The sequence below is a fragment of the Schistocerca nitens genome, chromosome 10 (genome assembly GCF_023898315.1).
Source record: "Schistocerca nitens isolate TAMUIC-IGC-003100 chromosome 10, iqSchNite1.1, whole genome shotgun sequence".
NCBI classification, from domain to species: domain Eukaryota; kingdom Metazoa; phylum Arthropoda; class Insecta; order Orthoptera; family Acrididae; genus Schistocerca; species Schistocerca nitens.
The window spans coordinates 97,067,635-97,082,296 of record NC_064623.1 but is presented as its reverse complement, the minus strand read 5'-3'; positions in this window follow the sequence as shown (position 1 = coordinate 97,082,296).

Below are 14,662 nucleotides of genomic sequence, written 5' to 3'. Positions count from 1 at the left end.
TGAAATGCCTAATGAAATGACAAGAAATAGTTTGTCTACACACCTGATTATGACTACTGTCTTTCTAGATGAGATATTTTTTTACTACTTATGAAATGCCACATGGCTATTGAACGATGTTTTTATGCTTTACTTTGTACATAGTTGCTTATTTCATTTGATATCTGGTTTCCAGCTGTCTTGTAGCATTGGTTTCATAAAATAAAATTAAATGCATTTGCTAATGTGAACACTTTCTGTCAACAGATCTATTAAATAATAATTTTGTGATCCACATTTTTCAAAAAAAAGGAGCACTTGGAAAGGAAAGAACAATAAGGAGGGACTAGTAACAGTAAATGCATACATAATATTCTTTTCAAGTACATGGTAATACTTTTTTTACAATAAGTTGTTGTGGTGCACCACTTTAATTACTTAGACATTAAGATGTGATTATACATTTCCCTTATCTGCATTGTTATCTTTAGTGTACTATTTTTTCTGCTTGAGCTATGTCATGTTTAGGTATAAGTTGCTGCTGTTTGCCAGGCATAGTGTTATTGAATTTGACTTTGTATTATTCTGTTAAGCCAGTTTTACTAATGATTTATTTTTATTGTTTGCTGCACATTGCCTTAGATTAGTTGTAATATTACAATTGCTTTGCTAATTTCTTAATGCTGCTTGCTTCGGAAATTAGCGTTTTTTTATTGCTGTTTATATTAATTGTTTTATTGCTGCACATTGCCTTAGATTAGTTGTAATATTACAATTGCTTTGCTAATTTCTTAATGCAGCTTGCTTCACAAATCTGCGTCTTTTTTCATTGCTGTTTATATTAATTGTTTTATGTGATGCTGCATTGCCTCGTCCATTGGTATATATATCTGAGCTCAGTAGATTTAAGTTAGCTTAAGAGGGGGTAGACTATATAAGAAACTAGCTATGATGGATTGGAAGAAATGCTTTGAGAAGCTATAAGAAAATGGTTTGGCCAAAATAGTGTTCTGAAAGAGGATATGAACCAAAAAAGTAGGGTTTAGGGACAACAGGTTTAGGTAGGATTTTCTTGGAAATAAATGATGAGGTAAGATAATGGTAAATAAATAATGAGGTAAGAAATACGTGAACAGAATATAGAAAGCATGCTTGGATAGGATTTTTTTGGCAGGTGCAAATGTCGAAATAAGAGGAACGATCTATGGAATGAAGTTTTAGGTTGGACTGCAGTACCAAATGTTACACTGAAAACGAACCCTGTCCTTTCCATTGTGTTATCCCCCTATGTGTTTGTGTACCCTTGTGTATTTGTTTTCTTCCTGTCTCTGTGTAGTTTCATAGAATTTTTTTTTCTTCTAATACTAAGCTACATTCACTATGATGAGGAATACTGTTATCCTCAAATATAATTGGCATTAATAATATGTTATTTACCTTGTAAATATGCTTAGACATTATTTATTTTGTTTTATTTTAATGCTCATGTGTGAAGTTGATGTTTTGAAAGTTATTCTGAACTTTTATGTATCTACTTATCTCATAATTCCTGTAACATGGATGTATATGTTATTTTGATTCTTTTGTAAAGCCTGTACTACAAATGTTATCTGTATTGTTATGTTCTTAAATGATGTATTTTGTACCTTTGCAATTGTACTCTCATGTTATAAAATTGTAATTGACAGCAGTTCATCAAATTAAGTAACTTGTAAGTTCCATTTCACTGCACACGTTCTGTTGGTCATACTACATGGACAATATGTGAGAAGTAGGGACTGATAGTGTTTGCACGTGTGTTAATAATTCAGCAAGGGACTGGATAACAGCATTGCTGGTTCTAAGGACAATTCCAAAAACTTTGTGAGTGCACAAGTGGTGGTTATGGACTTGCTATATTATCCGCAAGACTCTTCAATGGTGATTGTGCACCTGCACAGTCACAACAGATGGCTGCTGGCCATCTCTACAAGGACTACAGTGGGTCTACATCTTTGATGACCCACCAGTACCATTATCTCTACAAGGACTACAGTGGGTCTACTGATGATCCATCAATACCATTATTTCTACAAGCACTGCAGTGGGTCTGCACCTCTGGTGGCCCACCAATACCGTAATCTCTACCAGGACTGCAGTGGGTCTGCTCTGTGATGACCTACCCACCAATACTCTTCAAAACTTTGACTGACTCCGCTGTGGGTTTGCTCTATTGTGGCCCATGACCTGTCTGCATGTCAAGAGTCAACACTGTCTTTCCGTTGGAAGGACAACACTACTTCTTCAAGACTGTATGGAAATCCACTACTTCTGTGTACATTTTCTTTTACTGCTCAGTCTTTGAGAAAAACACTGCAATTCAACCATCAGGACTGTCTTTATGGACTGCAAGAAAATTTTTGCTTTTGACCAATATTGTATCAATAAGTGTGTGCATTTGATATCTTTGTTATTGTAATTATGAAAAATTTCTTCAAATCTGTATTGGCCACTGTCCAACACAATTTGTAAAATTTTTTGTGGGGAGCATGGGGGCTATGTAAGTAGGCTGTTTAGGTTTTTTTATTGGTAACGCCACCTCTGTATGAAAATCACTGGCTGTGCTGTGTGCAGTCTGTGGCTGCTTTGCATTGTTGTAATACTCGCCATTGTAGTGTTAGGCAGCTGGCTGTGAACAGCGCATAGCGTTGGGCAGTTGGAGGTGAGCCGCCAGCAGTGGTGGACGTGGGGAGAGAGATGGCGGAGTTTTGTAATTTGTCATGAACTGCTATATATATGATGATATCAAGGTAAATACATTCTTTGTTCTCTATTAATATCTTTCATTTGCTAACTATCCCTATCAGTAGTTAGTGCCTTCCATAGTTTGAATCTTTTATTTAGCTGGCAGTAGTGGCGCTCGCTGTATTGCAGTAGCTTGAGCAGCGAAGATTTTTGTGAGGTAAGTGATTTGTGAAAGGTATAATTTAATGTTAGTCAGGGCCATTCTTTTGTAGGGAATTTTGAAAGTCAGATTGCGTTGCACTAAAAATATTGTGTTTCAGCTTAAGCACAGTCCTGTATAAATTTTCTAAAAGGGGACGTTTCAAAATTTCTTGCGTCTTGACCACACAACTAAGTTCTTGACTGCCTGCATATTTTTATAAATTATTTGCAGGAGCTCTGAAAATATGCCCCTGTAATCAGTTTTTTGCAGAACAGTAGTGTTTGCCTTACAAAAAGTTCCATATTACGAAACACTGACCACTACATGTTCGATGAGACCATAAGAACATGTCAGATCCCTGCAATTGGTACTCAGGCACGACGTCTACTTGTAGACCCACAGAATGTTCCAAAACTACCGGTGTCTGGGCTCCATTGTAAGTAATCATGTATTTGAACAGCTTACTCCCGTCACAAATAAAGATTTTCTGAGCGTCGTGTCTTGAAATAACACTTTGGCTTGTAACATGCTTTCAAGAAGGTCATCCAATCTCATACAATTACTTGTTGAACTGGAATGACTTTTTAAGGTCTTGAATTCACTCTTACAGTTTGAAAAGCATTAAACTGATCATCAGATTTTGATAGCTCTGCAATAACTTTCTTTTTTATCAAATCAAAGGTGTTATCACATTCTGTGTAAGAGTGTCTTCATCTTGGAAATACTATTTTGACACTCTCTAATATCTTAATGGTATTAACGAGATATTGAAGGTATAAATACTGTATTGTTCTTCTATCCTGAGTACGAATGACAGAATATTATAAGAAGCCATACTTTTGGATCAAGTATTTAACTCATGTAACTGTGAAAAAAGCTCATAACTTTATCCTGTTGTTTATTACCTACATCGTCAGTGTAAGTATAAAATACTGCATCACTGTATGACATTTGGTTGAATGTTGAAACTACAAAACGATAAATCCACACAAAGCAATGAAGACCTTTTTGCACGCAGGAAATTCGCTTATGATACAATTCCTTTGGTTACTACAGTGTATCAGAAAGAACACCTTTGGTATTGTAATCCTCATGCCTGGGACTTCTACGAGCAATTGATGTTACAGAAATTAAGCTTGTTAAAGAGGTAGATTGATCATTCCAGTTATCCAACAAATTAAAATTTTTGATAAGCTGTACCGCTATGTCGGGTTTGAAAGTCATGAGACATTGCTCCAAGGTCCCTAAGGAGACTGATTATCAGTTAGCTCCTCATCTTCATCTTCAGATGACCAATACATTTTAAAGTTCTGAAGAGAACCACACTACTATCACACTTCAAATTAAACAATATTATTATAAGTTAACAACACACAGTAAGAAACTCAACTGATCACACTTGCAGTCACAACCCAACTGATCTCACTGGTGCAATGCAAACAGCAGGAGCAAACCTAAAACCTGCCCCACTCTTTCCATGAGAAGACAAACTGACCTCAGTAGTATAGACATGCCAATTCTGGCATTCTTGATTAAAAATGCAAAGATACTATCCAGAATGTAATTTCGCAATATGCCCCAACCAGATAAACTCATTTGCCTATGTCAAAAAAACTAAATACTGCACTGTTTAAGAAATTAGAAAATCAAAGTAAAAGAAATTAAGAAATTTTAATTTAAATAAAAGAAAAACACGAAATTTTCATAAGTTACTCAATTCCATAACATGAATTGGACTATATTTATTTGTTTTTTTACCATGATAAATACATTGCATTCGTACAGTTTTATATAGTTCTTCATCATCATTTGTAAAGATTTTAGAATATCGTTCTGGAAGAGTAATTTTACCTTTTTCATCTAAAAGTAATAATCTTTCTATCCAAATTTAGTTTCTAAAATTTCAGGTTTCCAAATGACGTAAGATTTATGTCTTTTGAGTTCTGATAATTTACTGAACACTTCTGAACAACCATCTCTATAATTGTTAAGGCCACTTAATTGTCTTTCAGTGCTACCATTCATGGAAATTTTTATTTACATAGAAAAAATTAAAGCTTGAAAAATTACAATGTTTCACAAACATTTGGAGAAGTTTTAATATTTGAAGAAATAAAGCTTAGAGTTTTTATCTTCCCTAATTATCAAAAATATTTCAAAACGAAAAGAATACAAGAAGTTAACAGTTTGTTAACTTTCTCTAATTTTTCGTTTAATATATTTAGTTAGAAATATTCAGTAAGCGTTCTAAGTTGTGATTCATTAATTCTTTTTACCATGTATAATAACATATGTAGTTCTATCATTTGGAATATTTTCATTAAAAATGCACATAATATCATTGTGTATTTTGAAAGTTAAAATATGCATTCCTCTAGACGCAGTAAGTACATAAATACGATAATTTAGAATTGAATGCACACACATTTACATCATTATTTAATTTGATTATTCTTTTAAAATCTCTAAAAGGATAATAACATTTCAAGCCGCTATTTGGTGGTTCTAGATTCCATAATTCTTGTGACAATCCACATTTCTTCCATTTTTAACATAAATATGTCATAATTTAACATGATCGAATAAAGGAGGATCAAGTAATTCGTTTTGCTTTCGATTAGTTTGGAAAACTACAAAACTAAAGTAAGGGTATGAATTCTGTAGAATTATAATAATTAGTAATCTCTAAATCAAAAATTCTATTTTCCTGTAAACCAGCAAATGAAATTGTTTGTAGTTCAAAGAATGTAATTGGAATTTTTGGATTTGAAGTCTTTCTGATTATAATTCAGGTGAATATTCTGGTACATATTTAAAAAGAGAAACACGAATTTCCATACTTTTTACACGAATTTTACCTAATTTTGGGAGTGTAGCATTATCATTTTTAGTAGTCCACAAAAGAAAATAAGTTTCTTGAACTTCTCCAAGTAAAAATTATAGTTACATCATCTTCATACACAATTTCTTTATAATCTTTAAAAATCCATCAAATAATGCTAGTGGATAAGTAACTTCACTTGGTTTGGTTCAAACTTTTCCTTTGTTTAGAATATGTCCTTCCATATTTAACTCATTTAAAAGGGAAGATGTTAATCGAGTATGAGTTGAAGAAGAAATAAAAGAATGATCAATTCTAGATAAAATATTATTTCTTTAATTAAATGTAATAACATCAATTAATTTAATATTTGAATTACCATCATATCTAAAAAATCAATTCCATTTGTGTGAATAACAACCAAAGTCACATAAAGCTGTCAAAAATTTGAAGGAATCCAACCATCACCAACATTAATATTAATTTTTTTTCCTTCTTAGGAAGATTTAAATTATTTTTGTTATCTTGGTTCATTTCCAAACAACTGTTACATAAGCACCATTAACGCCAATCAAATTATCATTATCATCACTTATAGTCGTTTCTAAATTCTGAAACATATAAAAAATTGGAATGCCTATTGGATGATTTGATTTATAATTTATTGATCCACCAAATTCAGAATTAGGTTTCAATGAAGCAATAACATTAGTTACTTATGGAAATGATGATTATGTATAACATACATTCCATCTTCAAATTTAAATTTTCAATCATTCAACAATAAGGAATAATTTTAGGAACATATATAGCAATAGTTTTTCAGTTACATTAATAATAGTTGATTATTAAATCCTCAAACTTTACCAACACAATCTTCTTTATCCATATGAAATTTTTTATTCCTTTTGATAACAATTCTATTTAAAATTTTATCTGCTTTAATATGAATATTTGAGTTTTTCGAAAAATGTGTTTTCTAAATTTTTCAACCTATGTTGACCAAAAGAAATTTCTATTGTGTCTCCATCACAGTAAAATCTATTATTTCTTGATTAAGTTTTTCTTACTCTAACAGTTGATCATTTTTTCAGAACAGAAGAATTATCGCTGAAATGAAATAATCTGCTCACTTTTATTACTAAAAATTGTGTAATTAAATAACATATTACAAAATAAAAATAAGACTTCCAGAAAAGAAATTAAAAAACAAACATGGTAAACTTCAACCAAATTCAATGCGATGTGCAATTATAGGATCAAGTGGTTTTGGTAAAACAACAGTAACAAGTGATTATTATATTTTGACATCTGGGTGGTAAAACTAGAAAAAATTAATCAGCTGCATATTTACTATAAACGTTTCTATCAACAAAAATATCAAGTACTTATAAAAACATCTGAAAAAGTTAATGAAAATTAAATGAAAATAATGATGAAACTTTTCTATTGGAAAAATGTGAAAATAATTCTGTTGTAGCTTCTGATGATTTCATCCTTAAATATAAAGATATAGCTAGAGAATATTTTACTAAAGGAGGCCATAGAGGAATAGAATATTGTTATTTAAGTCAAACTGATTCGAAAATACCAAAATAATTAAACATGTTTATCACGAATTTATTTTTGGACATTTCATTTTGGATGTATTTAAAGAAATATGTAATAAATGTTGGACTATAGATAAATTTGGTTTTATTATGGTAGATATGACAAGAAAAATTAATGATGGTAAACATGGAGACATGATGAACATAAACATTGAATGTAAATGTTAAATGTTAATATTGAACATAAACATTAAACATAACTGTTAAACATAAATGATTAATGTAAATAATAAACATAAATGTTAAGTGTAAAATAAAAATGAATATCATATCATTTATTCTTAATACATGTTTGCAAAATACGATCCAGAATTTGTTAAAAAATCCAAACACAATAAAAAGATAAAGAACAATTAAAAGGAGAGTTTCAGAAATGGAAAAGGACACCTAAGAAAAAAATATGAAAAATTTTAAAGAAGGATGAATCAGTTATCTATAAAATTGATCAAGCTAACCAAGCAATTGAAGGATTTGGTGAAAAAGATTTAAAAGCTACTGAAGGAAATAGAGAATTTTATAAAGAAATGATTCAATATAGTCTAAATTCTGTACAAGACTTATATGATACTCCAGCTAAGTATGACTAAACTTTAAATGAATCATAATTAAGTAGTATAGTACAAAACTTGAAAGGGATTGAAAATTAAAAGAGAAAGGTGTTAAATAAATAATATAAGTGAAAGAATGTTAGAATTAGTTAATCATATGAAGCAACTATTTTTGGATTAAGACCTGTTGCCATATTTAAATTTTTTGATAAATTGCCAGTAAAACCAAAATGAGATAAATTGCCTATTGGCCATAGCACATATAAAGGTAAAGATCGATTAACGAATATTTTAACTAAAAAGCAGATATCTATGCAAGATACTATTACAATGTTTACATGTTCTGATTAATCAAATTACTGAGATGTATTATACCATTTGGGACCATTATATACTGATGATAATCCAAACAAAATAAAATCTAATAGAGAAAACAAATGTAACTATTTGAAAAAAGAAATTGTTGCTGTCTTTTTCCCAGCATTGAGGCAAAAAAATTTGTATGAATAACTGCAAAGTCAGGAAGAAAAAGTTGGTGAAAGTTTAGTAAAAAGTTATTCAGAAAACCAAACGAATATGTTAGAGATTTAATTGACAGATTAACAATAATTCATGATGAAGAATTAGCAGGTAAAAAAATTATTGTAATAAAAAAATAGTAATAACTCAAATCTTAACAAATTAATTAGTAGATTTTATTATTAATAACCCCAAAGAAATTCCATATTTGATTGGATTTTTGAATAATGTACCGTACATATTTTTGAAACATGAATATTATGAAAAAAGATTAGTCAATACAGAAATTAACAAATAGCTATTTGTTATGAATCTTCTGGCAATCAGTTTTGTGTCCATGAACCAAATTTGAAGCAAGATTATCTGTACAAATCAAATAATTCATCCATTAGATCAACAAGTAAAGAACATAATATTTCTTGTAGAGAAAATAAAAAATTAGAAAAGAGGCATGAAGCTGATAAAAATTCAGTTAGTTGCAAAAGAATGAATGCAAGCCATGGAGGCTTCATTAGGACTATAAATAGCTGCACTGAAGTTAGAAGAATAATATATGTAAAGCGAAAATTAAGTACAGGTATTGAACTTGATAAAATATATATATAAATGAATAACTTTTGAATTTATTCTACTTTGATTTCAAGTGTAAAAGTAAAACAAAATCAATTAAACTTAAACTCAATAATGAACCATTAAATATTATTGAAACATTTATAACTGATATCCAAAAGAGAAAAAAATGAAAGAATAATGGTGGAAATTTACTTGTCTCATTAATTATTCCTGTTGTGAAAAAGGTTGTTGAATACTTACCTAAAAAAAAGTAACAAAACACAAAACTGGATTTTTACCACTATTATTAGCACCATTACCTTAATTAACAACAATTGGTGCACTTGCTGGTGGAACTGCAGCAATTACAAATTCCATTATAATCAAGCAAAAAGGTGATAACGAACAAAAAAGTCATAGTCTGTAAATGAAAAAGAAAGGAAAAGGATTTAAAAATTTTCAGTTATAATCGCAAATTTTAATAATCCTTTACACAATTCTGACATTGAACAATTAGTTGGAACTCTGGATTTCTAATTATAAAAATAAGGATATAAAATTTGTTTTTCATTCATATGGTTGAAATATTCCAAAACACTGATTAACTATTTAGGAAAAAATGATCTTTACTACAATATCGAGAGAATACAAAATTTTAATGGCATAATTTGTGGTCATTTGTATATGTTTTTTTTAAACTATAATGTATGATTATAAGTTCTTGAAATTTTTATTTATTAAATAGATGGTATTGAAAGTAACCTCAATAATGACTCAAGAATTGTCAAAAATATGCAAACATCAGTAGACTCAAAAAAATGATGTAATTAAACAATTTTGGTAAGAATTAAATAACATATGTAGCTAAATATTACATTGATTTTAAAAGTAAAAAGTAAAAACAATCCACATGATGGTTTGGATACAGTTAGTAAAAGGTGTTTGGAAGCAAGACTTTAGGGCCTAAACAACAACGTCAATGTGGTAACTATGTTTCAAAATTATTATTCCAAGGACGATACTGAGACACTTTTATCAAACCTTATTAGAAAAATCTGCATACAGCAGAATGTTATGACATTTAAGACAAAGTAATGGTATTTATGATGGTATCATGGAACATCATAATAAAGACACAAATAACACTGAAACAAGTACTTGTGATTTAATAGAGAAATAAATTCGCTAGCAAAGCTATTAGATTCGAAATTTAATAATTTAGATGAGAAAGTAGGTAAAGATCTAGAGGTACTGAAGTCTTTAGAATCAAACAATTAAAATCAAATTAATTATTTTTATTCTTTATAAATGATGAGCGATATTCATTTTTACTGATTGAAGTGCTAAAAGTTTACTGACACACTTCATCCTCATAGATTAATAACTAAAAATTGAAAACAAAGAATCAACATTATTTGTCCAATTTGTAAAACCAAAAAAAAGTAAAATCGTTTAATAAATTTTGTAGGGAAGGTCTAAATATTCACGAACAATTAATGAATTACATACACTAATAACAAAGAATTTATAAAGATTAATTACCTTTAAAACTGATGATTTATGTCAATTTGATGAAATATAATGGATTCAAGAAATCTTAAAGAAAATTTGAAAATAAATAAAGGATTTAAATATTTATTAATTGTTATAAAGCTTTTCAAATTTCCATTTAAAGATAAAATAGATAAAAATATAGTTGATTTTTCAAAAAATATTTGATCAATAAAACCTAAAAATTTGCAATAGATAATGGTACAGAAGTACATAATAATTTATTACATGTATTAATACAAAATTAAAATTAATCATTATTCGACTTTCAGCGAATTAAATGTAATTTTTGTTGAACAATTTAATAGAACATTGATAGATAAAACGAGTAAGAAATTTGATCTTCAACGAAATTAAAAATTGATTGATGTAAATTTAGAGTTCGTTGATGAACATAATTACACAAAAAATTCAATAATAAACATGCAACCAAAAGATGTAAATGAATGAACTGAAAAAATCTGTTAACATAACAAATTTGTTAGATACTCAACCTAAATATAAAATTGGTACTAAAGTAAGAATAAGTTAATTTTTGGAAAGGAATACTCAGAAAATTTGTCGAAAGAAATTTGAAAGTGAAGATGTTATTCATTCGAATCCAATCACATATAAATCGAAAAACTGAAATAATGAAATAACTAAAAGGACATTTTTATTAATAAGAAGTACTTAAACTTTTTGTTAAATGGTTAGGTTGTGCAAAATCACACATCACTTAGGTAAATAAAACTAAAGACTGTTTGCCGGCCATGGTGGCGGTGCGGTTCTAGGCACTGCAGTCCGGAACCGCGGGACTGCTACGGTCGCAGGTTCGAATCCTGCCTTGGGCATGGAAGTCTGTGATGTCCTTAGGTTAGTTAGGTTTAAGTAGTTCTAAGTTCTAGGGGACTGATGAACTAAGATGTTAAGTCCCATAGTGCTCAGAGCCATTTGAACCATTTTTGAAAGTCTATTTTTAAAATGTTAGATATAATTCATATTTACATGCGGTTCGTTGTTGAAATTCTTAAAAACTCTTCACAGTTTAGATGTCTATTTCTGATGATATCTACTTGATTGTATACATTTGTAATTGCATTTGAATAACATAATATTCATAATCAAAACCATGTACAAAAGTTGTTCATAATTTTCATTTGTTAATTGAGGAAATACATGTGGTTATTATGTATTTATTTTTTCATTTCTTTCATTTACTATTTAAACTGCATCACAAATGCTTTGTCTGAAACTTTCAATACTTACAAATTTAATTATATTTAAATTTTCCAAGTGAGTTATTTTCTCTTTTATTTTACAATCACCATGTTTCCTGATGGTTGGAAAACTTCTTGATAAACCAGTCATTTTCTAGGAAATTCATTTTGAATTTCATCACTAAAAATATAAGCCAGGTATATTAATAAATTTTCTATGCTATTGAAATTTTTATATGTTTTACAATATTTTGGTTTATCACACCCTTTAATGACATTTCCTGTACGTTCAAGTCCCAAAATATCAGCAACAAGTATTCATAAAACCAAAGATTATTTTTTCATCAATGAAAACTAAAACTATCTTGTTATTAAATATGAATTTATTTTTTTGTAGATCCATAAGCAGCTTTGCTTATATATCACAAATTTAAAATATTTTAGTATTTAATTCCAATAAAGTTTTCGCCTTGCAAATGGTAAGCAAAAATAAAATGATTGCTCTGGTTTAAAATCAAGGAAGGGAAATTCATAAAAAATTTAAAAGTAATAAGACATAATTCGCCTCCGAAATCAAGTTGCAAAGACTGTGAAAGAGAGAGATAGAGAACTATTTCATAATTTTCAGATTTATTAGCGAAAAATGTAAAGAGGAGGTTAAAAATTCTTCTAAATATATTCGTAATTGTAACCATTCAAAAGATGAGAAATAAGCTTTAAAATATAAAAAAGGTAAAGAAAAAGATTATCAAAAATTATCATTATATGAAAAATACTAAAAACTAGTAATTTTAAATTTTTATTTAATCTTCTGTGCAACTGTTTAATTTTATTAAGAAATCATTTTTAACATCTTTTGTTTTCTTTGGGGTTAATTTATAATGACCAGATAGAAATGTATTAATTCCATTACGAAAAACAGCTCGTTTATCATCATCAGATCTTAAGACAATTTTATTATGTTCACCTGTAAATAACTCATGTCTAAATGATCTAATCAAATTCATTTTCTATATCGTTTTATTTTGTCAGTTAAACATTTTATATAAACCCCATAAGTAATCGCATTTCTCACAGTTGATTTCTTAACTCCTTTCGACTTTTTCTCTCCTTTTTCAACAACTTTATAAGCATATATTTCTTATCTTAAACTAAATTGTTCTAGCAAAATTTTTTTGTCAATAATTTGCTTCTTTCATTTTCCTTAGATTTCCTTATTTACTTGTGGAATCCTATAAGTATTACATTTTAGGATAAATACTAGTATCGTATTCGTTTATTATTGATTTCAAATCTTTTCCGTTCTTATATCATATATAATCAGTATCCATACAACATAAATCAATATTTTAGTCATTTGTGGTTTCATGACATGCAGTGAATCTCTTACTTTTTCATTTCTGAAATATCTAGAATACTCATTCCAATATAAATTCGTTTATTGGACATTATTTTAATTTTCTTCATATGAACAGGTAGCAGATTTTCTGAAAATACAGCAGTCTGTTCATAATTAGATTTTGAAATATCATTAGGGAATTTACACAGATCTGTTATAATTTTAATATTTTGTCTATTTCTAATGTTTTGCATTGGTTTTCCACATATTTAATTTTTCATTAACTTGTTGCAATCATTTTCAAAATCTTTAGCTGCCTTTTTTCCCATTTCTTTGCTTAATTCATAGTATTTCTTCAACCAGTCTCATTGCTCAAATTGTAAGACTCTTTGAATGTTCTTTAATTCTAACCTAAGATTTGAACACTGTTTCAAATTTCTATAATATAAAAAATATTAATTATTATTTAAAGTTTTTAATAATTTATTTCCTCCTTCAGGTGCTAAAGGTAAATCTTTATGTAAATCGAGTAATTTTTTTGATATTCTTAACCAACTTCTAAAATAAAGCCATATCTGACCATTTATTTATTTTGTCAGCATTAAAACATTTTGGTTCAATCTAACTGAAATTTTTAAATCGTAAAAAACCAGACCTTCCCCAACGATGCACAATATTTACAGCACATAATTATTTTCATCTAAATATACAATATAACTTGATTGTTTTTTTGGCTCAAAATTTTTCATATAATCATTAGTTGATTTGGATGTATTTGTTAACACTTTGTAAACTGTCACCCTGAAATCCCTTGTCAAGAAATAAAATCGTATTTTTGATTATGTAATAAATCTAATACAAATTTCTTCATTTTTAGTTTAGACTCCCAAGATAGTCCTGAACTATAAAATACCAAGATTGATTAACATTATAAGATTTAATACATGCGTCTAAAATTTATGAATATATCTGCTAAAATTAAAAAATCGGATATATTGTATAATATTGTGTTTTTATCTCAGTTTTTAATATTGAACTTTTCCCCAGCTGTTTTTGATCTTTCATAATCCTTATAAGAAATATTACCTTTAATAAGTCTTGAATAAAAACATTCTTTTTTGTGTGATTGATTTTCTTGTAATTCTTCATCCAAATCCTTATATTTGTATGGATAAACTCCTTTTTTAACTATTAAATCTAATTTTTCATCTCTTAGATATTTTGCTATTTCTCCAAATTGTTCATCTGTAAGACTGAAAGATAATTTATCAACACCTGAAACAATATATTTCAATGTATTTACTAAATCTTTACTAAAAGAAATATATTTTTGTTCATTATTTGGAATTGTATCAATATCTTGATAATTCCCTACAAATAAATGATCGTTGTAAGTTGTCAAATTACGAATATACACTGGAATAAAAGTATGTTTCTTATAAATAAAATTACAATTTTCATGTGCAATTCCATGGTATTTTACTGTTAAATACCAGTGATCCCTTAGTTTACTTCATCGAGAGTAAATTCTTTTTGACACATATGACAAGATTTTGAGGTTTCATAATTGATTATATCATCTTTAGTCAATTTCATAGGAATATTTCATTCATTTTTT